Genomic DNA, 23282 nt, shown 5'->3' with positions numbered 1-23282 from the left:
TGTGAAATAACCTTTAACAACTAAGAAACGGTGTGTTCACACCCAAACAGGAATAACATGCCTAAATGAATTGGAAAAGAATGTAGGAGCACTTAACTGACATCTGGGGGGAGTTGCCAGCACCTCCCCAGCCAATGTAGAATCCAGCATTGGCGGCCATGCTGCCGTGTGTGCACCAAAGCTCTGGAAGGGCAGAATGCTCTCTAGCCGTCCTCACAGCCCAGCCCATCTGTAGTGAAGCGTAAGCCGCTCCCATCCCTTCCGAGGGACAGAAGGACAGAGTTCTGCAGAAATCACCACCAGGCCTGGGTACTGAAATCTCCAGCAAACCTTCAGAATAGCCTACCTCCTCCGACCTGTGCCTGCATACTACAATCACCAACAAGCAGCCGGGGAGGGGCTTAAAAGTTCTCCCAATAACCCGACACACCTGCTCCAACTGCCGCAGGTTTCAAGGGAAACATAGACTTTTGCTAATTTTCCTTGAAACAGCTTTATTAAGTTACTTTCTTTTGTGCTGAGGCCCTTCACTCCTCACATTATCCCCTCTTCTTACCAAGATGAGAATGATGAAACAGTCTTACCAGACTATCCAAATGCACTGCCTCAGCGGGTTCCCAAGAATCATCTTCAGGAACACATCCCACCCAGGAGATAAGATACCACAGTCTGGCGCCAGGCAACTTGGAGTCCAAAATGAGCTGTACTTCCAACTCTTCCAGACATCCTTCATCAACTTTCTTGTTACCACACCAGGCTGCAGGAGCCTGCAGGAGCTGCAAGTTTAACCAAAGAAATGTGAAATACTGGATGAATCTGCATATGAGTAGGCAATCGTTATCATACAGCGGTATTCGACACACAACGTACAATAGTATAGAGCCCAATGAATCATGGCAAAAACTTTCTTGACCCAAACAACTTGATGTGCTGTGTAGATAACCACACATGATCTCCCACCACATACTTAGGACTTAATTGTCTCTAATAATTCACCTTAGCCTTATACAGATTTTGGCATGCCCTCTCGTGTATTTCAAGAAGCTCCCATGCGTGATCCGTCACTATTGGAATCCTGTTCAATTTAGGGATCTCTTCTGGTAGCATTTGACACTCACGACCATATATACAATAATGAGGTGGCATTCCCAAAGAGTCATGCTTGGCATCATTATAGGAAACCCATGCCTTCGGCCAAAAAGCATTGAAGGTACTGTCTGTCCATCTGTCTTCGGATGGTAACTGGTAGATAGCGCACATTGTGGGATATTTCAACCCATGCCAATGCGCCCTACTACATCCTTTTGCCAATGGGGAAAGAAAACTGCCAAAAATTGATGTCCTAAACCATGTGCGCGCCAAATCTGCAAAACTGCGGATGGTTCATAAATCACAAAAAGGCTGCATCACCCTGCCACACACAGGAAAAGTTGATGTCAAAACAGAACTCCCTGCAGGAGAATGGCAGGGGGTGCTGTTACCTGTCACATGAAGCAAGGCCACAGAAGTGGGCTAAAAATCAGAAAATGCCTTGAAATACACCTTTCTTAATCAATTGCAACCTTCAAAGTGCTGTTTTGTCGCTAATTTCAGTAATTTTCCAGGTGAACTACTGAAATGAAAACTGTGCTGGAACCATCTATCATCCAGTGCAGTCAGAAGAAACCGGGCCTCACTGCCTGACAGCTGCATAGGAAAATTAGATGTCAAACCCAGTAAAAAGTGTTTCTTTTTCCAGAAGAAATTGCAAAATTTGCCTATTTAAAGCATGTTTGTGAAGGGCTTAATTCTTTTAAATGTTCAAATCCCTTATAAACTGTGCTTATTTTTATATGCCTTAAAGAAAATACTTTATTGTGAATTTGAAGCAACCCAGTATTGGAGTACAGTAACTGCTTAGTTCTAATTGGACAGTGACCAGCCTGGGAAAGATTGACACTTCCAAATTGACCCTCTTTTGCTACCGGAAGCCTTAATGGTTCCTGCATATTGACAACAAGGAGCACAATGGAATCATTAAACATTCGTCTTTGGCTGAGCCAAGAACAAAGGACAGGCTGAACATTGACCTATGCTGGGGAGGGGCAGGATACTTCCCTCTACACCCCACCCTGATGAAAGGTATCTGACAGCTGTTATTTGTTGAAATGAGAGAAAAAAAAACTCTGTTCAAAGGAACTGTTGGTGTTTACATTTTTATTTGTGATTAAGTTTAAGACTCTTTAACTGTGCAACCTGAAGTAGGATAAATCTAAAAATTTGTAAATATTAACCTAATGTTAGGCTTTTGCTTTGAAGACATTGATGAACCCTGTACCACTTAAGGGACCAAAGTTACAGAAAAACCCAAATTGTAGCAGAACTATTAATGTCGCAAGCCTTAAATTGTATATTCTTGCTCCAGTGATAATCGCCCAGAGATGTACCGAATTAGAAATTATTAGTCCAGACTGTTATGATAAACATTGATGAAATTCTATAGAAGGAGAAAGACAACTCTCACAGAGATGGGGATTGAATGGGAATATAACCCATCAAATATGCAATGTATATGTCCAATTTTATTAGGGAACATAATTTTAAAAATGTACATTTGTGCAAAAGTTAAGTTTTGGTCAAATCAATGTGGGAGTTCCTAAATCCCATCATAAAGATGACAGCTCTGTTCTGAGTGCCAACCAAAACAAGGCAAGTGCCTGTGGCCACTCACAGCCATGGGGTAGTGTTTTAAATTCTGCCCACACCATAAACTTTGTGATGTCATTTGGTAGGATAAATATAGGAGCTTCACCACACATAGATACACACTGCTTCCTGAACACATGCAGATTTTTGCGCCGTGCTTTGTTCCTGACTTCTTCATCTTGTCCAGAACTCTTCATCTTGCAGCTGACTCCAGATTTCTTTGCAGAATCCAGACTTTCGCATTGCTGAACTCTTTCTAGCTAGACCCAATTTCAACCAACCCAAACTTAAGGGGACTTAATTCTGATTCAGTATGGCTTGCTATCATTAAGGCTTGTCTACTGAAACCTGCCTCCTGCTATCTACCGTGTCCACTGCCGATAAGGGCCCATCCAAATCCAGTTGAGGTGCAGTCCAAAATTGACCAGAACCCCACTGCTGATCCAATCCCGCCAGAAGTGCCCTGCTGCCGGTAGGCCTGACGCAATCCAATGGCCAGAGCTTTGACGGTCCGATTTTACTTATAAGGGACTGTAAGTATGAATAGGAAGAACAGTGACCCATAGTATATTGAATTGTTTTATCCCAATCTCAACCCATCCCATCTTTAACTTCAGAACCCTAGTATTGTCAGAACCATTCTTGCACTGATTACGCTGGCCACATAACTGTGGAGATTCCCGGGTGGCATTCTCTTTTTCATAGTCATAAATATAATGTAATCAAATCAATCTGTCATTTTTAAAACTGAATTTCTGTTTTCATTTTCGCGCCTATTTTTCAAAAACACCTTGCACTAAAACCTCCATAACTTCTTCTATTTTAAAGATAGAAACAAAATGTCAACTCTGACTGATACCCAAGTCCCTTAGCTACATCCACAACCAATTGCATCGTGGAACAGTGTATTCGACCGATTTTTATCAAAAATCACAGTGAACTTTTGCCGCCATTTTGCAACTTGCAAATGTTTACACGTCTCTTTTTCCCATTCAAAGTGTTTCTCAAATCCCATTCTGATCTAAAGTGTGTACTGTTGTTTATCTTGTAGCTTATGTGTGTTAGGACCTGTTTAGTGTTGCTTTCCTAAGAATTTTTTCCATTTAAGCATTTTTGCACCCTTGTGCCTTGTGTCACAAAGCCAATTTCATCTGGCATTTTTAAAAAGTGTCAATAATCAAAAATGGTTTTGTCTCTTGTTTGGGGAGGGGAGATTGCATTTAATCTCTAAACATTGTCTTTCATTCCTGAATTCCTGCTGATTACTTACATCTGTGTAGGATTGCTCATTTGTGCCTTAAGAACTTTGCAGGGGTAAATATTAACCTAAACGCTATCTGTTCACAAACCAAAACTGTTCTTTTCCTGTGTTTTCTATTCTACATTACTAAAAGTGAATTCAATTGCTTTACTTATTCTTGAATTGTATTGTCACCGCTTGGTGATTGCTGCCCCATATATATATATATATATATATATATATATATATAAAAACTTATCTGTAATTTGAATATTCAATAAATAAATACATATTTACCTTCACAAACTAGCCTGATTCCTGGTCCAGTGTGACCTGGGGGTTATTTTGAGAAGGGTGTGATATGAGTGGCATATCATTCAGAATATTGAACTTATAGACACAAATAAATAAGTATTTCACTGCGCACTACATGCTAGACGAGACCTGGGTGTGTGACTGATTGAAATACTTAACAGATTTTGGGGGCTTGTGCCGTGATTCTGAGTTCGAGATATCACCCGTGACAGTCTAACACAGCATACTAGCCTGCAGGATACAGGCACCTTGCTGGGTTGGGGTACTGTGGTACACTGTACACGCACCTCTCAAAATAAATAATCCAAAAATCAGGCCTGTTTGTAAAAGTAAATTAACCCTGAAATAAGTCATAAGGAAATTGATATTTCTGAAATGGCGATCCCAGTGGAAATTAATATTGCTAGGGAACACGTCCTGCACAAACTGTTTGTCAGGGGTGAGTGGCCAGAACAGAATGAGCAGATCTGGCTACAAGAAATCAAAGAACAGGTCACTGCCATAGACTTAGATACATGGCAGGTCAAGGGCCCATTACACCAAGCGCTTAGTGAACTGTACACGGCCCCAAAAGTAAAAGAGGAGCAGTGTAAAATTGCAAAAATAGCGGCCTACCTGTACCTTCACATAGAAATAATACAGGAAAAGCATGCAGAAAACATAGTTCTGCTCTGGCAAAGAAGCAAGGGGAAACACTACAGAAAATCCAAACTAATCTGGACTATGCAGAGCAAAGGCTCCAGAAGAGCCAAGAATCAGAGACAGAAGCTAGGCAGTATTTGACAAAACTAAAGGAAGATCTGGCCCTCCTATAGCAAGAGAAGGCAGAGCAAGATACCAAAATACAGACACTGCAAAAGGAGTGTCAGGAAAGTGTTGACTTTTTACAACAAAGTCAACAGATGCTGGGACAACAATTAACTTTTAATAGAGTCTGCACAGAACAGGTGGTCATCATACAGGACCAGATAGACAAATTAAAAGAGGAAAACAATACATTACTTATTAAAGATCTAGAATCCCAAGCAGAATTTGATGAGGAGCGCCAGAAATCCCATGCATTTAAAAGACAAAGGGACGACCTGGCTGAACAGAGGGGCACTCTAAGTCAGGAGAGGGACGCCTTAGGCCAGGAAGTCAGCCAATTAAAAACTAAGTTGGAGGGAAGAAAGCTGGCCCTCCAGGAGCTTAGTGAGGTTAAAACTGAATATGAACAGCTACTAGAGCACCTCAGGCGGTTGGAGGATGCTCTGGACAAGAGCACCCAGACCAGTAATGACAAAACTCAGGAGGTGAGTCTCCTGCAGCAAAAAATGGCCCATTATTTCCAATCCAGACAGGAAGCACAGAGAGACAATGAGGCTCTCTGTGAAAAGAATGATAGGCTCCACGAACAGATAGCAATGCAAGAGCAAATCATTGAGACCAGTAAGGCCTTAATAGAGGAGCAAAAGAGTCAGATTTTGGCATGTCACCAGGGAATAGGGGCTGAAAGAGAAGAGGTAGGAAGGGACAGAGAAACCCCGGAGCATAACATCAGGAACCCTGTCATCAGGGACTCTAACCTCTTCAGTACCATGGACTCTGCCGCCTTCATGTCCACTGGCTCATATGAACCAAGGGCCATGGGGATGGTAGACCTCAGAAGAATGAGAAACATGGGACTGAGAGATCAGAGCCTTCCAGAACTGGATGCGCGGGCATCTCTGTACAGATTCCCAAATGTTAGGGCTTGCTTCTCTGATAAGGAATACTCCTGTGAGGGGAGAATCAGGGAATTAGATCCTCAAAAATACTGCCTACCAAAGGATAAGTCTGTAAAATTTGGTGGGGAACTCCAGGAGAGCAGGCCCACACAGAGTATCTTAAAGACCTCTTCCCAGCTAGGGCAGTGGGGGTGGGGGGGTAGTCAGCCAATCCTGGGAGCAGGGGAGAGTCAGAAGACTCTTCTGAGCACCACTGGCATCAAGAAATTAGGCCCCACATTCTGCCAGCCATCCTCAAGCTCACAGAATCAGGGAGAGCCTAGAGGATCAGATAGCCACCTCCTGTAGCAGTGCCTCTAACTCAAAGGATGAGTGGACACGGGTGACTAAGACCATAAAGGCCAACAAAATTAAGAGGGCTCTACTAAAAGATCCCCCGAAACAGATCAAGGCCATTAGGAGCGTCATAACTCCCTATCGCAAAAATGTCAATTATTCAGTTTGGGAGCACCTTGAATTATACGAGCAAATGATGGATACTTTCCACCTGAAAGATAGTCAGAGTTGCATCCAATATGTCAAGTGGACATTTTCCCCTGAATACTCCAGTTTCTTTGAGAGGCTGGAGGATCAGAACCACTCAAGATGGTCCGCCTACAGGGCTGCGATATTAAAAATTTTTCTGTAAATAAGAACCCCCAAGAGGCCTGCAAGGCGGCCTACAATCTGCAGTGTGGGGAAGACCAGGCACCACAAGAGTTTGTGCAAGAACTAAAATGTGCCTTTGCGCAGACCATCAGGAGGGTGTGCACAGACAGTTTTGAATTCATTAATACCTTCTTTCATGCACTCCCTAAATACATCATGACCCAGCTGGTAAGGGACTTTCATGAGAAGAGATCACTAGACTGGGTCATTGAACAGGCGAACGGTATTTATGAAGTACAGAAACCGGTAGAGAATAAAAATACAAATAAAACCCCCAAACCAGCCAACACCCCTGCTGCTGCTAAGGTGGCAGAGGTGAAGGTTGATCTGGAGATGGGGGGGCCTAAAAATATTCCTGTGCAGAATCCATCTCGTAACCAAAGACCCAGAAGGCCCTCGGGCCAATCCCAAACAGGTAGTCAGGGAGGTAATACCACAAATGGGACCACTAACTCCCCTGATTATATTAGCCCTGTTACAAGGGCAACAGACCCATCCTGGGGTATGTGTGGACTTCCCCGGCCCAAGAGGGGGAATCCAACCAGGTAGCAAACAACCCAGGAAACTTCCCTCCTAATTTTCCCCAGGAGGGCAGTAATCCCCCAAATGCCGGGTTGAGCTTCTTTCCCCGGTACCCGCCAAACTTCAACCCACAAAACAACCATCCTTTCTTTCCCCACTTTCCTGAGCCCAGACAGCCCAATCTGGGAGAGGGGAGGCCAAGGGTGGAGGGTTAACAGAACTATCCCAACCAATGGTATTATGGGAGAAGGGACAGTTACCCTTCCAGTGATCCACCTAGGATGGACTAGAGACCCCTGTACCAGCCAGAGCGGGTGTCCCAACTGGAGCGCCAGGTCCAGAACTTGTCACAGGATCTGGGACGCATGTTGAGGGCTCAGCATAACCCTCAGATGAACATGGCGGCCCAGAACTCTGCAAACCAAGGGTCTGGTGCTCCAGAGCAATGACGGGGAGAGAACCCCGACAACCCACCGGTTCCAAGGGAGGAGGCACTGGGGTAGGGGGGTGCAAAGCATTAGAGGAAGCTTCCGTCCCCACTTGTGAAAAGCCCCTGGAAACCCAGGAACCGGAACCAGAATCTCCTGCCCCCGAAAGTCTGCAGCCTAAGCAACAGAGGGCGGGTAGGAGAAAAAAAGGGCCTTCTAAAAAGACCCATTTTGTGAAGGAGGTTAGTCTCTTCCAATTTGAAGGAGAGGGGTCCTCAGAGGTCTCTGGGAAAAAAGATCTTCTCCTTCAGGGATGGGGGAACTCCTCACAAAGAAAAATGGGTCCCAACAGATCCTATTGAAAACTGGGTAAATGTTGGGACTGAGTTAGAACTGCCCATCATTGAACCCCAGAATGATCAGCCAGAAAATCATCTTGCCCAAACCAATTCTGGTGACTGCCTCAAAAAAGTGGGTCGGGCGGCCCAGAATCAGAACCAGGGGAGCCCAGAACTCCCCCAATATCCAACTGCCACATTTTTCTTACAGATTTCCAAGCTCCCACACCGAATCCTGCCCAAACTACCCTGTGTCAGAATCAAGAGTAAAGAAATTAACCCACCTTTTGGCCCAAAACGCACATTATCTTTGCCCCCTTGAGGAGAAGGAGGGAAGATTTTATGCCCCGGTTCAAATACAAGGGCAATGTACATTTTTGGCACTGGTGGACACTGGATCCCAAGCCACCCTTCTGTCAAAGAGAGCCTTTGATCAGCTGAATTCAGGAAGGGGGGAGAGATACCAAATCCCTCTGACCCATCTTCCTGGACATCTTCAGAACTTCAATGGGAATGAAATTCCTGTTGAGGGGACTGCGGATTTGGAAATCAAAATTGGGTGACACAAGGTGAAACACCCCGTCATAGTTGTGACTCCAGAGGGCACACAATGTTTACTGGGGAATGACATCCTGCGTAGATTGTCTCCCCTAATAGATTGTGTAAACAAGGTCCTCTGGACTCAGGCTAACCGACCAATACAATTAAAACATAGTGTCAACCATGTTAGTTTAAATGGCACATGCCACATGGTTGAACAATAACCTGACCAAATTAAGTTCTACTTTCAAAACAACAAAACCCCTGACGTGACAGTAATTGCAGTAGGACAACAAACTGGTGATAGGAATTCCTCTCTATTTCTGAAACCAACCTTCCTTCCACTCTCAAGTGGCATTCCACACTGGAAGGAAATACTCTGAAATTCTATATCAACTCACAATCAGAAAATCCCACTTCTATAGTTTAAAATTATGAGAAACCAGCTCAAAGCTTGGCTGACATTCAGAAGATTGGCGAATAGTTGCTCATCCCTATTCAGTTAAATCAGGGGAAGGACTCTGTTCTTGCCCGAGTGTGCGTGAACAACGGTAAGAGCTTCATCAGCGAAGCCATGCTCCGAAAACTCCCAAAAGATCCAGCCATTCCCACCTTTAAATTGATAGACAAATGGGAAATGGACCTGGAAACACCCAATTCCAAACATCCCCTGCCTAGCAGGTATATGCTCAAAATTTCCATAGGTAACAAGAGCATAGTCCATAATTGTTGGGTCGTGTGAGATGTCCATGCCGCAATTTATTTAGGCAGTAACATTCTCAATGGCTTTGCCATTTGTTTGGACCTAATAAACTTCAAAGCCTGGTCCTGATTAGCGGGTAATCCCATGGACTTTGATTATCCAGAAAAAGCATTTCGGTCAGCTGAACTGCTGCCATATGCAGTTGAAGTTCAGATTGGAGAGGAAGTCACCATCCCAGAAAGGACCTGACTATTCCCACCTGAAGGAAAAATTAAAAGAGGACAAAAACTGCAAAATCCTGATGCATATGTTCACCTCAATGCCCATCTCAAACAACAAGGGTTGGGGTTAAACCCAACACCACTAGTCAATACAGAACACATCACCATTCCAATAGTGGTGGATAACAGTGACTTTAGGATTATCACTCTGGGCGCAGGCACCTTTATGGGAATGGTGGTTGATGACTGACATTTTTCCATAGATTTAGGTAATGATCTGGTAGGACCAATCCCCAATGACTATTTTGACAGTGATAACGACAATGACACAACACCAGAAAGGATCTTCACCGCCATGGGGGGAATTTCCTGGTGTACTCTTCCTGCCCTTTCGGTAAGGAAGAGGTGACCTTTGACTTCAGGATGGATGAGGTGATCTTTCCAGTCCACCAGGACTGCCTTCCCCACCTGAAGCCATCAGTTCAAGTCAGCACTTTAACCAGGGAGTTCTCCACCCAGCTGGAGGAGGACGCTGTGATAGCCAAACCTGAAGTCTTTCCGGGCTTCAGGCAGATGGTTGAAGAGAGAGTCAACCTAGCTGATGCCTGTGAGACTCTGGAGCAAAAGCAAACATTGAAAAAAATGTCTTAGATTTTCAGGATCTCTTTGCGGTGAAATCATATGACTGTGGTCGCACCGAAATCCATACAACAACAATTCCCACGGACCCTGGTATGACTCCAGTGTTTGTGAAGCAATACCGCTTGCCTCTTGCATCCATGAAGTCCCTCACAGAAATAATTAAAAACCTTGAGTTCTGTGGGATAATTCATCCCGTCCACAGCACCTTCAATAATCTGGTGCTGGGGATTTTGAAACTAAACGGCCAGTGGAGACTCTGCGCTGAACCAGAGGGAGCTATACAATTGGGTGCACACTTCCCGATTGCCTCTTCCCTACATTGACCAAGGGCTGGCCCAGATCCAGGGGTCAAAGGTATACACTGCCATTGACCTGACCATTGGGTACTGGACCGTACCTGTCAGTGGGGAGGACCAATACAAGCTGGCCTTTACCTTCGGGGGGCAGCAGTACACTTGGACCCGGACCCCCTTTGGATACATAAACTCCAGAAATTAATTTAATATCTTCTTGCACAAGGCTATGCCCAACTTGGGTGAAAGGGGTAACCTGGCCTATGTAGATGATGTTCTGATCAAAAGTTCAACTGTGGAGGAACACATAGCAGATCTCTGTTATGTTCTGACACAGTTGAGGGCTGCCAGAGCAAAACTATCTTTCCAAAAGGCACAGTGGTGCAGGACCCATGTCAATATCTTTGGGCACGAGATAACTCCTGATGGTCTCTGTTCCCAGGAAAAGAAAGTAGAAGCACTCCGGAAACTAAAAGACCCCACAACTCTGCGTGAGCTAAGGAGCCACCTTGGACTGATTAATTACAGCAGAAAGTTCATTGAGGATTACGCAGAGATCACAAGACCGCTGATCCATCTGTTGAAGGAGGGGTCAAGAGGGAGTGGGGTCCAGAAAAAGCCGAAGCAATGAGACAACTCAAAAGAAGCCTCTCACAAGCGCCTTACTTAGTTTACCCTGTCAAAAACAAGGAGGTCTTCTTGGATACAGGGTTCTCAAATACATGCTTAAAACTCAAAGGTATTATACAAAAGCATGACAAGGTCATTAATGTGATCTCCTATGTGAGTAAGACTTTATCCTCTGTGGAGGAAAAATTCAACGATTGTGAGAAGGCACTCATGGCAACAGTGTGGCAACAGTGTGGGCATTGCAGAATTACCAGGGAATACTCCACATCAGCCTCTGCAATATCGTCAAAGTGACAGAATCTGGGCCAGAAATGTAATTCCCGAAATACTTCCTGGATTCTGTCAATGCAAGGCTTTACTGTGGAGGTCAGAAATGGCCAAAACAAGAAGAGTCCCCTTGCGCAAGGTCTGGCTGACTTGCATGATTGTGCCAGAGAAAACTGTCTCGAGGACGAAAGTCTTAAAATCAAGGACAACATGGAGGCGTACCTCAATACCCCACACAAAGTCTATGAAGAAGACAAGTGTGAGGGAAGGTTTAGGACAATTGTACTGAAAAAAATGGTCACAACGACCAAAAGTTCTAAAAATGCTACCACCAAAGGTTCGAACACCAAAAGTTCGAACCTTTGGTGGTAGCATTGTAAAAAAAAAACATGGCTGCGGTGGTGTCCTCCGCATCGCCATGCTCACTATACTTTATGAGCATACTTTTATACTTTATGGTAAAGTGAACGGGGGCTGCGGGGGACACCCCCACAGCCTTCCATTTAAAAAAAAGAAAAAAAGAAACAGGGGCTGCGGGGGTATCCCCACATCGCCCTGCTCACTATACTTTATGGTATAGTGCGAGGACAACCCTGCAGCCTTCTGTAAAAAAAACAAATAAAAGGACCCTGCAGCGCCGGTTCCTGATCTTGGGAGTGAAAGGGAATTGGTGCTGCAGGAGCCCAGCGTGAAGATGAAGGTAAGTGGGGTTTGTTTATTTTGGGGGTGTGGGTGGGGATTTGCTGAGGGTGTGGGTGGGAGGTGTTATGGGTGTGTTGTGTGTGGGTGTTAGAATGTATGTGTGTTTGCATGAGATAGGTGCAAACTTTTGGTAGTTCGCACCTTTCTCATGTGAACGTTTTGCCCGCAGTAGTTTCACTTGGATTCATGAGGGAATGCCCACTGTCTATGTGGATGGGTGTTCCTACCATGTTGACAACAACGGGGAAAAGGAACTAGCGGCCGGCGTGGGGAATGCCTGGGTGAATGATTCCCCAGGACCCTCCGCTGGGTACAAAATCGGTCCCCGTAATAGTCAAGTGGCAGAACTGATGGCTGTGCATCAAGCTAACCTCACTGCTGTCCAACACCAACTCCACGAACTAGTCATAATCACTGATTCAGATTATGTCCGGAATGGGTTTGTGGAGCACCTGGTTAATTGAAAAACCAGAGGCATGCTATGTGCTAACAATAAACCACTAAAATATGGAAAACTAATACAGAATATTGATGATCTGGTCACCTCTAGTGAGATGACCATCTATTGGAAAAAGATCAAGGGTCATTCCAAGGTAGAGGGACCAGACAAAACTGGAAATGACTAGCTTATGAACTGGCCAAAACCATAGCCATCCAAGGGGATCTGCTTGACATCAAGTCTCTGTTGGTGGAAATCCAGGTCACTGCTATCACTAGGTCACAGACAAATACTCACAATGAACTCTCAACTGCCCAGTGGAGTAAGGAGACCCCAGATGCTGATTTGATTACGGCTCAAAAAGGGGATCCAATAGTTTTATCACCACATTGAGGACCCTGAGAACTTTCCCCTGACGGATACTGATTTCATTGGGAAATTGGACCTCAGAGTGTTGATGAAATGTCCAAAAATGTTACTAATCCAAGACGGTTTGTTGTTGAGGAGATTCATATCTAGCTGTGACCAGTGGGTGGTCCCTACCTCATTCCGAAGTCTGATGCTAAGTCACGCCCATGATGCGGCCACAGTCGGTCATTGGGGGTTTCATAGGACATTAGAAATCTTGTGAGAGGTTGCATACTGGCCACACATGGGGCAGGACCACGACCAATACTTGAAGGTTTGTCTTGTGTGTGCACAATTTCAGCCAACATCACTCACACACCGTGCTCCCCTCCAAAAGAGGGGGATGACACTGCCTTGGTCAGATTTGCAAGTGGCTCCTCTAGGGGGAACAAGTACATGTTAACAATAGCATGCTTGTTTACTAATGCCTCCCAGCCCCAAATTGCAAGGCAGAAACAGCAGCTGCCATGATGATCAATTACATCTTCTCGTGTTTTGGACTACCCCAAAGGATTGCGTCAGACCGAGGTAGCCACTTCACCAGCGAAGTGATGACAAAGATGTGGGAGATACTTGGGGTAAAAAAGAAACTACACATAGCGTACCGCCAGTCCTCTAGTGGTGGAGATGAGAGGTACAATAAAACTATTTTGAGCATATTAAAAAAAGTTTGTGGCAGACTCTGCGCAAAGTTGGTATATTCGATTACCCCTTGTCCTGATGGCCATCAGATCTATGCCTTCTTCTGCAACAAAAATGTCTCCATTTGAGGTGATGACTGGACAAAGGATGGTGCTACCCCAGCATCTGCTCTATAGAACCCAAGAGCAGACCTTGATAAATGCCTCCACAACTCATGAGTATGTTGAGAATCTGAGAAAGCACCTTAAGCATGCTTTTGCGTATGCTCAGCGGAATCTAGAAAGATCTTCAGACAGTATGAAGACCCACTATGACCTTAAGACAACTAAAAAGGAATATCAAGTAGGAGACAGGGTCTACTTGTACAATTTCCAAAGGAACCAAGCCAAGGAGCGCAAATTCCTCCCAAGTTGGCGGGGTCCTTTTGAAATTGTGGACAGAATCTAACCAGTCGCCTACAGAATCTGCATCCCCAAGGGAAATTTGACATAAGGGGAAGACAAGTGGGTCCACATAAACCAGCTAAAGAGTTGCCATCCAAGGCATACTTTGCGGTAAATAGAAGAGCCTGCCGGAAATCCAGAGGGGGAAAATCCGGAGATCTAAAAAAAAAATTATTTAATGTTCATTGATTACGAACGAGGAGAGTGTTAAGACCATCATTGAATATGTGGGGAATATTGTCAATTGTTATTAAATGTATGCATCCGCCCCACTACACCCCCCAGGGAACAGTAGTCAGGAAATTTCCATAACCGTGCTATGTTGTATTTTCTAGTACTGGAACTAAATCCACCTAATCACCAAGGAGGAACTCCTCGGGGACCGATAGGAAATACACAAGAGATCACAGAACCAGCAAGGATAGGGTGTTGCATCAGTCGCTGACGGCAGAAGCAACCGGATTTCTTCACATGGACCGAAAAAAAAAAATCCAACGTGCCCGACTCCGTCACGACTGCATATCACGCTGAAGTCGGGAGGGATATGTGGGATATTTCAACCCATGCCAATGCACCCTACACTACATCCCTTTGACAATGGGGGAAAGAAAACTGCCAAAAATGGATGTACTAAACCCTGTGCGTGCCAAATCTGCAAAACTGTGCATGGTTTATAAATCACAAAAAGGCTGCATCACCCTGCCACACAAAGGCAAAGTTGATGTCAAAACAGAACTCCATGCAGGAGAATGCCAGGGGGTGCTGTTACCTGTCACATGAAGCAAGGCCACAAAAGTGGGCTAGAAATCTGAAAATGCCTTAAAATACAGCTTTCTTAATCAATTGCAACTTTCAAAGTGCTGTTTTGGCACTAATTTCAGTCATTTTCAAGTTGAACTATTGAAATGAAAACTGTGCTGGAACCACCAATCATCCAGTGTAGTCAGAAGATACTGGTCCTCACTGCTAGACAGCTGCATAAGAAAATTAGATGTCAAACCCAGTTAAAAGTGTTTCTTTTTCCTGAAGAAATTGCAAAATTCGCCTATTTAAAGCATGTTTGTGAAGGGCTTAATTCTTTTAAATGTTCAAATCCCTTATAAACTGTGCTTATTTTTATATGCCTTAAAGAAAATACTTTATTGTGAATTTGAAGCAACCCAGTATTGGAGTACAGTAACTGCTTAGTTCTGATTGGACAGTGACCAGCCTGGGAAAGATTGACACTTCCAAATTGACCCTCTTTTGCTACAGGAAGCCTTAATGGTTCCTGCATATTGACAACAAGGAGCACAATGAACTCATTAGACATTCGTCTTTGGCTGAGCCAAGAACAAAGGACAGGCTGAACATTGACCTCTGCTGGGGAGGGGCAGGATACTTCCCTCTACACCCCACCCTGATCAAAGGGATCTGACAGCTGTTTGTTGAAAGGAGAGAAAAAAAAACTTTGTTCAAAGGAACTGTTGGTGTTTACATTTTTATTTGTGGTTAAGTTTAAGACTCTTTAACTGTGCAACCTGAAGTAGGATAAATCTAAAAATTGGTAAATATTAACCTAATGTTAGGCTTTTGCTTTGAAGACATTGATGAACCCTGTACCACTTAAGGACCAAAGATACAGAAAAACCCGAATTGTAGCAGAACTATTAATGTTGCAAGCCTAAGATTGTATATTCATGCTCCAGTGATAATCGCCCAGAGATGTACCGAATTAGAAATTATTAGTCCAGACTGTTATGATTAAAATTGATAAAATTCTATAGAAGGAGAAAGCTCTCACAGAGATGGGGATTGAATAGAATATAACCCATCAAATATGCAATGTATATGTCCGATTTTATTAGGGTACATAATTTTAGAAATATACATTTGTGCAAAAGTTAAGTTTTGGTCAAAATCAATGTGGGAGTGCCTAAATCCCATCATAAAGATGACAGCTCTGTTCTTACTGCCAAACAAAACAAGGCAAGTACCTGTGGCCACTCACAGCCATGGGGGGAGGGTGTTTTTAAATTCTGCCCACACCATAAACTTTGTAATGTCATTTGGTAGGATAAATATAGGAGCTTCACCACACATAGATACACACTGCTTCCTGAAAAAACTCAGATTTCCGCACCACGCTTTGTTCCTGACTTCTTTATCTTGTCCAGAACTCTTCATATTGCAGCTGACTCCATTGCATTGCTCAACCATCCAAAACTTAAGGGAATTTAATTCTGATTCAGTCTGGCTTGCTATCATTAAGGCTTGCCTACTGAAACCTGCATCCTGCTATCTACCGTGTCCAGTGACGAGAAGGGCCCATCCAAATCCAGTTGAGGTGCAGTCCAAAATTGACCAGAACCGCACTGCTGATCCAATCTGCCAGAAGTGCCCTGCTGTCGGTAGACCTAACCCGATCCAATGACCAGAGCTTTGACGGTCCAATTCTAATCAAAAAGGCATGTAAGTATTAGTAGGAGGAACAGTGACCCATAGTACATTTGCATTGTCTTATCCCAATCTCAACCCATCCGATCTTTAACTTCAGAACCCTAGTATTGTCAGAACCATTCTTGCGCTGATTTTCTCTCAGCTGTTTTACAAAACCATAAGTCATTCGTGATTTTGAATAACTAAAGTAAATCCCAGAAAGAAATAGAGTATCCACTTGAAGGGTTATTCTGGCCACGTAACTGTGGAGATTCCTGGGTGGCATTCTCTTTTTCATAGTCATAAATATAGTGTAATCAAACCAATCTGTCATTTTTAAAACCAAATTTCTGTTTTCATTTTCACACCTATTTTTCAAAAACACCTCTCACTAAAACCTCCATAACATTTTCAATTTTAAAGATAGAAATTAATTTTCAACTCTCAACCTAAGACCCTTAGCTACACCCACAACCAAAGACCACATCGCAGAACAGTGAATTTGACCGTTTTTATCGAAATTCGCCCAGTGAAATTTTACCGCGAATTTGCAGCTTTCAAAAGTTTACACGTGTCTTTTCCCCATTCAAAGTGTTTCTCAACTTCCATTCTGATCTAAAGTGTGTACTGTTGTTTATCTTGTAGTTTATGTGTGTCAGGACCTGTTTAGTGTTGCTTTCCTAAGAATTGTTATCCATTTAAGCATTTTTGCTTTTTGCACCCTTGTGCCTTGTGTCACAAAGCCATTTTCACCTGTCATTTTTAAAAAGTGTCAATTTCCAAAAACGGTTCTCTCTCTTGTTTGGGGAGGGGAGATTGCATTTAAACTCTAGACATTGGCCCTCATTCTGTGTATGGTGGTAGCCATGGAGCAATTAGCTCCATGGCTGCCTCCCATACCGTTACCACCTCCAGCGTTGTTCAATGGGGATTTACCGGTCCATTCCGACCCTGGAGGGACCAGTAAGTCCCCATTGAAAATGCCATTCCCCATTCCCATTTGAGCCCCCATAGGGCTCAATGGGAATGGGGACGGCGCAAATAACGGGCTCGCGAATGGCAAGTCCATTATTTGCACCCTGGTCCCTGAACGGGACCCGTAAGGTACGTTTGGTCCCACCAAATGTACATTACGGGTCCCGTAAGGGGACCTCGGAATCGGGCGGTAGGGGATTACCCGCACCGGTCTCCTTACCAGTGCCCGGTATCCCCTACAGCCAAACTCGGAATGAGGGCCATTGTCTTTCATTCCTGAATACCTGCTGATTACTTACATCTGTGTTGGATTGATCATTTGTGCCTTAAGAACTTTGCAGAGGAATATATTAACCTAAACGCTATCTTTTCACAAACCTAAACTGTTCTTTTTCCTGTGTTTTCTATTCTACATTACTATAAGTGAATTCAATTGCTTTACTTATTCTTGAATTGTATTGTCACCGCTTGGTGATTACTGCCCCATATATATATGTATATATATATATACATATATATATATATATATATTACATGGCCACTGTAGTGGCCATGTAGTTATGCTTAAGTTGCTGTTTCCATAAGAAGAGCACTTTTTGGGTGGCTTATAACTTCGCTCTCCCTGGACGGATCCTCACCAAACTTTGCAGAAAAAAGGAATTGGGTCACTCTGAATTTTTTTGCAAAGTTTGGTGAGGATTCGTCCAGGGGGGGGCAAAGTTATAGGTGGGGTCCCAAAACTTTTTTTTTTCCCATAGACCCCTGCTCATGTCTGTGTGTCTCACGCCTACAGCCCAAACCGCTGGACGGATTTACACCAAATTAGTGGCAGGAGCGGCGGCTTGGTCCCGAAAGCGTGCTTTGCTTTATTTGGTGTAAATACGTCCAGTAGTTTTTAAAAAAATGACAAAAATGTAAGTGAAAAAAATTAGTGATATCTGTGTTCGCTTCGCGGACACACTTCCCTGTTCGCTGCGCGGACAGAACGGTGATTGGGCAAGCAGCTTGCGTGATGTCCGCGGACATCTGATGTGCTCTCTCATTGGATGTGTGAAAGCGTGCAGAGCGTCTGGCTTCAGAGACGCCCGCCATCTTTGTTCCTCGCATGAGAGGCTTTGTATCCCGCCTGCACAGTAAGTCCCCCACCCCCGCTCATGTCCGTGTCTGTCTCCTGTTCCTCCCACCCCCCGCTCATGTCCGTGTGTCTTTCTCCCTCCCACCGCCGGCTCATGTCCGTGTGTCTTTCGCCCTCCCGACCACCCCCCGCTCATGTCCGTGTGTCTTTCTCCCTCCCGCCCACCCCCCGCCCATGCCCCGCTCATGCCCCGATCGTGCCCCGCTCGTCTCTCCCAACCGCCCACCCCCCGCTCTTGCCCCGTGTGTCTCTCCCACCCCCGTGTGTCTCTACCACCCGCTGCTCATGTCTGTGTGTTTCTCCCCACCTGCCGCCCTCTCATGTCCGTGTGTCTCTCCCCACCCGCCGCCCACCCCCCGCTCATGTCTGTGTGTTTCTCCCCACCTGCCGCCCTCTCATGTCCGTGTGTCTCTCCCCACCCGCCGCCCACCCCCGCTCATGTCCGTATGTCTCTCACCACCTGCCGCCCACCCACGCTCATGTCCGTGTGTCTCTCCCCACCCGCCGCCCATCCCCCGCTCATGCCCCGTGTGTCTCTCCCCCTCCCGCCCACCCCTGCTCATGTCTGTGTGTCTCTCCCCACCCGCCGCCCACCCCCCACTCATGTCCCGTGTGTCTCTCTCCCTCCCCTCACCCCCGCTCATGCCCCGTGTGTCTCTCCCCCTCCCGCCCACCCCCCGCTCATGCCCCTTGTGTCTCTCTCTCCTTCCCCCCACCCCCCACTCATGCTCCGTGTGTCTCTCTCCCTCCCCCCACCCATGCCCCGTGTGGCTCTCCCCCTCCCGCCCACCCCCTGCTCATGCCCCGTGTGTCTCTCCCCCTCCCGCCCACCCCCCGCTCATGCCCCATGTGTCTCTCCCCCTCCCGCCCACCCCCCGCTCATGCCCCGCGTTTCTCTCCCCTTCCCCCACCCCCCGCTCATGCCTCGTGTGTCTGTCTCCCTACCCTCCACCCCTGCTCTTGCCCGTGTGTCTGTCTCCCTCCCCCCCACCCCCGCTCTTGCACCGTGTGTCTGTCTCCCTCCCCCCCACCCCCGCTCTTGCCCTGTGTCTCTTTCCCCCTCCCACCCACCCCCGATCTTGCCCCGGGTGTCTTACCCCCTCCCGCCCACCCCGCTCTTGCCTTGTGTGTCTTTCCCCTCCCGCCCACCCCCGCTCTTGCCCCGTGTCTCTTTCCCCCTCCCGCCCACCCCCGCTCTTGCCCCGTGTCTCTTTCCCCCTCCCGCCCACCCCCGCTCTTGCCCCGTGTCTCTTTCCCCCTCCCGCCCACCCCCGCTCTTGCCCCGTGTCTCTTTCCCCCTCCTGGCCACCCCTGCTCTTGCCCCGTGTCTCTTTCCCCCTCCCACCCACCCCCGCTCATGCCCCGTGTGTCTCTCTCCCTCCCGCCCACACCCGCTCATGCCCCGTGTGTCTCTCTCCCTCCCGCCCACCCCCGCTCTTGCCCCGTGTCTTTCAACCTCCCACCCACCCCCGCTCATGCCCCTTGTGTCTCTCCCCCTCCCGCCCACCCCCAATCATGCCCCGTGTGTCTCTCTCCCTTCCCCCCACCCCCCGCTCATGCCCCGTGTGTCTCTCTCCCCTTACCCCCACCCCCTGCTCATGCCCCGTGTGTCTCTCTCCCTCCCGCCCACACCCGCTCATGCCCCGTGTGTCTCTCTCCCTCCCGCCCACCCCCGCACATGCCCCGTGTGTCTCTCTCTCTCCCGCCCACCCCCCGCTCATGCCCCGTGTGTCTCTATCCCTCCCACCCACCCCCCGCTCATGCCCCGTGTGTCTCTCTCCCTCCCGCCCACCCCCCGCTCATGCCCCGTGTGTCTCTCTCCCTCCCACCCACCCCCCGCTCATGCCCCGTGTCTGTCTCCTGTTCTCTCCACACCCTGCTCATGCCCCATGTCTGTGTCCTACTCCCTCCACCCCCGGCTCATGCCCCGTGTCTATCTCCTGTTGCCCCCCCACCCCTCCCGCTCATGCCCCGTGTCTGTTTCCTGTTCCCCCCACCCGCTCATGCCACGTGTCTGTCTCCTGTTCCCCCCACATACTCATGCCCCGTGTCTCTCTCTTGTTGCCCCCACCCACCTGCTCATGCCCCGTGTTTGTCTCCTGTTCTCCCCACCCCCTGCTCATGCCCTGTGTCTTTTTCCTGTTCCTCCCACCCCCCGCCCATGCCCCGTGTTTGTCTCCTGTTGCCCCCCACCGCCCCGCTCATGCCCCGTGTCTGTTCTCCCCACCCCCCGCTCATGCCCGTGTCTGTTGTTCCCCCACCCCCCGCTAATGCCCCATGTCTGTCTCCTGTTCCCCCACCCCTCGCTCATGCCCCGTGTCTGTCTCCTGTTCCCCCCAACCCCGCTCATGTCCCGTGTCTCTCCTGTTGCCCCCCTCCCCCGCTCATGCCCCGTGTCTGTCTCCTGTTGCCCTCACCCCCGCTCATGCCCCGTGTCTGTCTCCTGTTGCCCCCCACCCCCCGCTCCTGCCCCGTGTCTCTCTCCTGTTGCTCCCCACCCCCCGCTCATGCCCCGTGTCTGTCTCTTTTGTTCCCCCCACCCCCCGCTCATGCCCTGTGTCTGTCTCCTGTTGCCCCCCACCCCCTGCTCATGCCCCGTGTCTGTCTCCTGTACACCACCACCCCCCGCTCATGCTCGTGTCTGTCTCCTGTACCCTCTCACCCCCCCGCTCATGCCCCATGTCTGTCTCCTGTTGCCCCCCCTGCTCAGGCCCCGTGTCTGTCTCCTGTTCCCCCCACCTGCTCATGTCCCGTGTCTCTCTCCTGTTGCCCCCCACCCCCCGCTCATGCCCCGTGTCTGTCTACTGCACCCCCCCACCCCCCTGCTCATGCCCTGTGTCTCTCTCCTGTTGCCCCCCACACCCTGCTCATGCCCCGTGTCTGTCTCCTGTACCCCCTCCACCCCCCGCTCATGCCCCATGTCTCTCTCCTGTTGCCCCCACTACCCCGCTCATGCCCCGTGTCTGTCTTCTGTACCCCCACCCCCCGCTTATGCCCCGTGTCTGTCTCCTGTTCCCCCCCACCCCCCGCTCATGCCCCATGTCTGTCTCCTCTTGCTTCCACCCATGCCCCATGTCTGTCTCCTGTTCCTCCCACCCCCGCTCATGCCCTGTGTCTGTCTCCTGTTCCCCCCACCCGCTCATGTCCGTGTCTCTCTCCTGTTGCCCCCCACCCCCACTCATGCCCCGTGTCTGTCTCCTGTTCTCCCCACCACCACTCATGCTCCGTGTCTGTCTCCTGTTGCCCCCACCCCCTCGCTCATGCCCCGTGTCTGTCTGATGTTCCCCCCACCCCCGCTCATGTCCCGTGTCTTTCCTGTAGCCCCCCACCCCCGCTCATGCCCCGTCTCTCTCTTGTTGCCCCCCACCCCCCGCTCATGCCCCGTGTCTGTCTCCTGTTGCTTTCACCCCCCGCTCATGCCATGTGTCTGTCTCCTGTTGCCCCCCACCCCCCACTCCTGCCCCGTGTCTCTCTCCTGTTGCCCCCCACCCCCCGCTCATGCCCTGTGTCTGTCTCTTTTGTTCCCCCCACCCCCCGCTCATGCCCTGTGTCTGTCTCCTGTTGCCCCCCACCCACTGCTCATGCCCCGTGTCTGTCTCCTGTACACCCCCACCCCCCGCTCATGCTCGTGTCTGTCTCCTGTACCCTCCCACCCCCCCGCTCATGCCCCATGTCTGTCTCCTGTTGCCCCCCTGCTCATGCCCCGTGTCTGTCTCCTGTTCCCCCCACCCGCTCATGTCCGTGTCTCTCTCCTGTTGCCCCCCACCCCCACTCATGCCCCGTGTCTCTCCTGTTGCCCCCCACCCCCCGCTCATGCCCCGTGTCTGTCTCCTGTTGCCCTCACCCCCCGCTCATGCCCCGTGTCTGTCTCCTGTTGCCCCCCACCCCCCGCTCCTGCCCCATGTCTCTCTCCTGTTGCCCCCCACCCCCCGCTCATGCCCCGTGTCTGTCTCTTTTGTTCCCCCCACCCCCCGCTCATGCCCTGTGTCTGTCTCCTGTTGCCCCCACCCCCTGCTCATGCCCCTTGTCTGTCTCCTGTACACCCCCACCCCCCGCTCATGCTCGTGTCTGTCTCCTGTACCCTCCCACCTCCCCGCTCATGCCCCATGTCTGTCTCCTGTTGCCCCCCTGCTCATGCCCCGTGTCTGTCTCCTGTTCCCCCCACCCACTCATGTCCCGTGTCTCTCTCCTGTTGCCCCCCACCCCCCGCTCATGCCCCGTGTCTGTCTACTGTACCCCCCCGCCCCCCTGCTCATGCCCTGTGTCTCTCTCCTGTTGCCCCCCACACCCTGCTCATGCCCCGTGTCTGTCTCCTGTACCCCCTCCACCCCCCGCTCATGCCCCATGTCTCTCTCCTGTTGCCCCCACTACCCCGCTCATGCCCCGTGTCTGTCTTCTGTACCCCCCACCCCCCGCTCATGCCCCGTGTCTGTCTCCTGTTCCCCCCACCCCCCGCTCATGCCCCATGTCTGTCTCCTCTTGCTTCCACCCATGCCCCATGTCTGTCTCCTGTACCCCCCCACGCCGCGCTCATGCCTGTGTCTCTCTCCTGTTGCCCCCACACCCCTGCTCATGCCCCGTGTCTGTCTCCTGTTGCCCCCACCCCCTCGCTCATGCCCCGTGTCTGTCTCCTGTTCTCCCCACCCCCCGCTCATGCCCTGTGTCTGTCTCCTGTTCCTCCCACCCCTGCTCATGCCCTGTGTCTGTCTCCTGTTGCCCCCACCCCCTGCTCATGCCCCGTGTCTGTCTCCTGTTCTCCCCACCCCCGCTCATGCTCCGTGTCTGTCTCCTGTTCCCCCCACCCCCTGCTCATGCCCCGTGTCTGTCTCCTGTTGCCCCCCACCCCCCGCTCATGCCCCGTGTCTGTCTCCTGTACCCCCCC

The sequence above is a fragment of the Ambystoma mexicanum genome, chromosome 5q, assembly GCF_040938575.1.
Source record: "Ambystoma mexicanum isolate Mex_15411 chromosome 5q, UKY_AmexF1_1, whole genome shotgun sequence".
In the NCBI taxonomy this organism is placed as follows: domain Eukaryota; kingdom Metazoa; phylum Chordata; class Amphibia; order Caudata; family Ambystomatidae; genus Ambystoma; species Ambystoma mexicanum.
Note: the sequence above shows the minus strand (reverse complement) of the source record.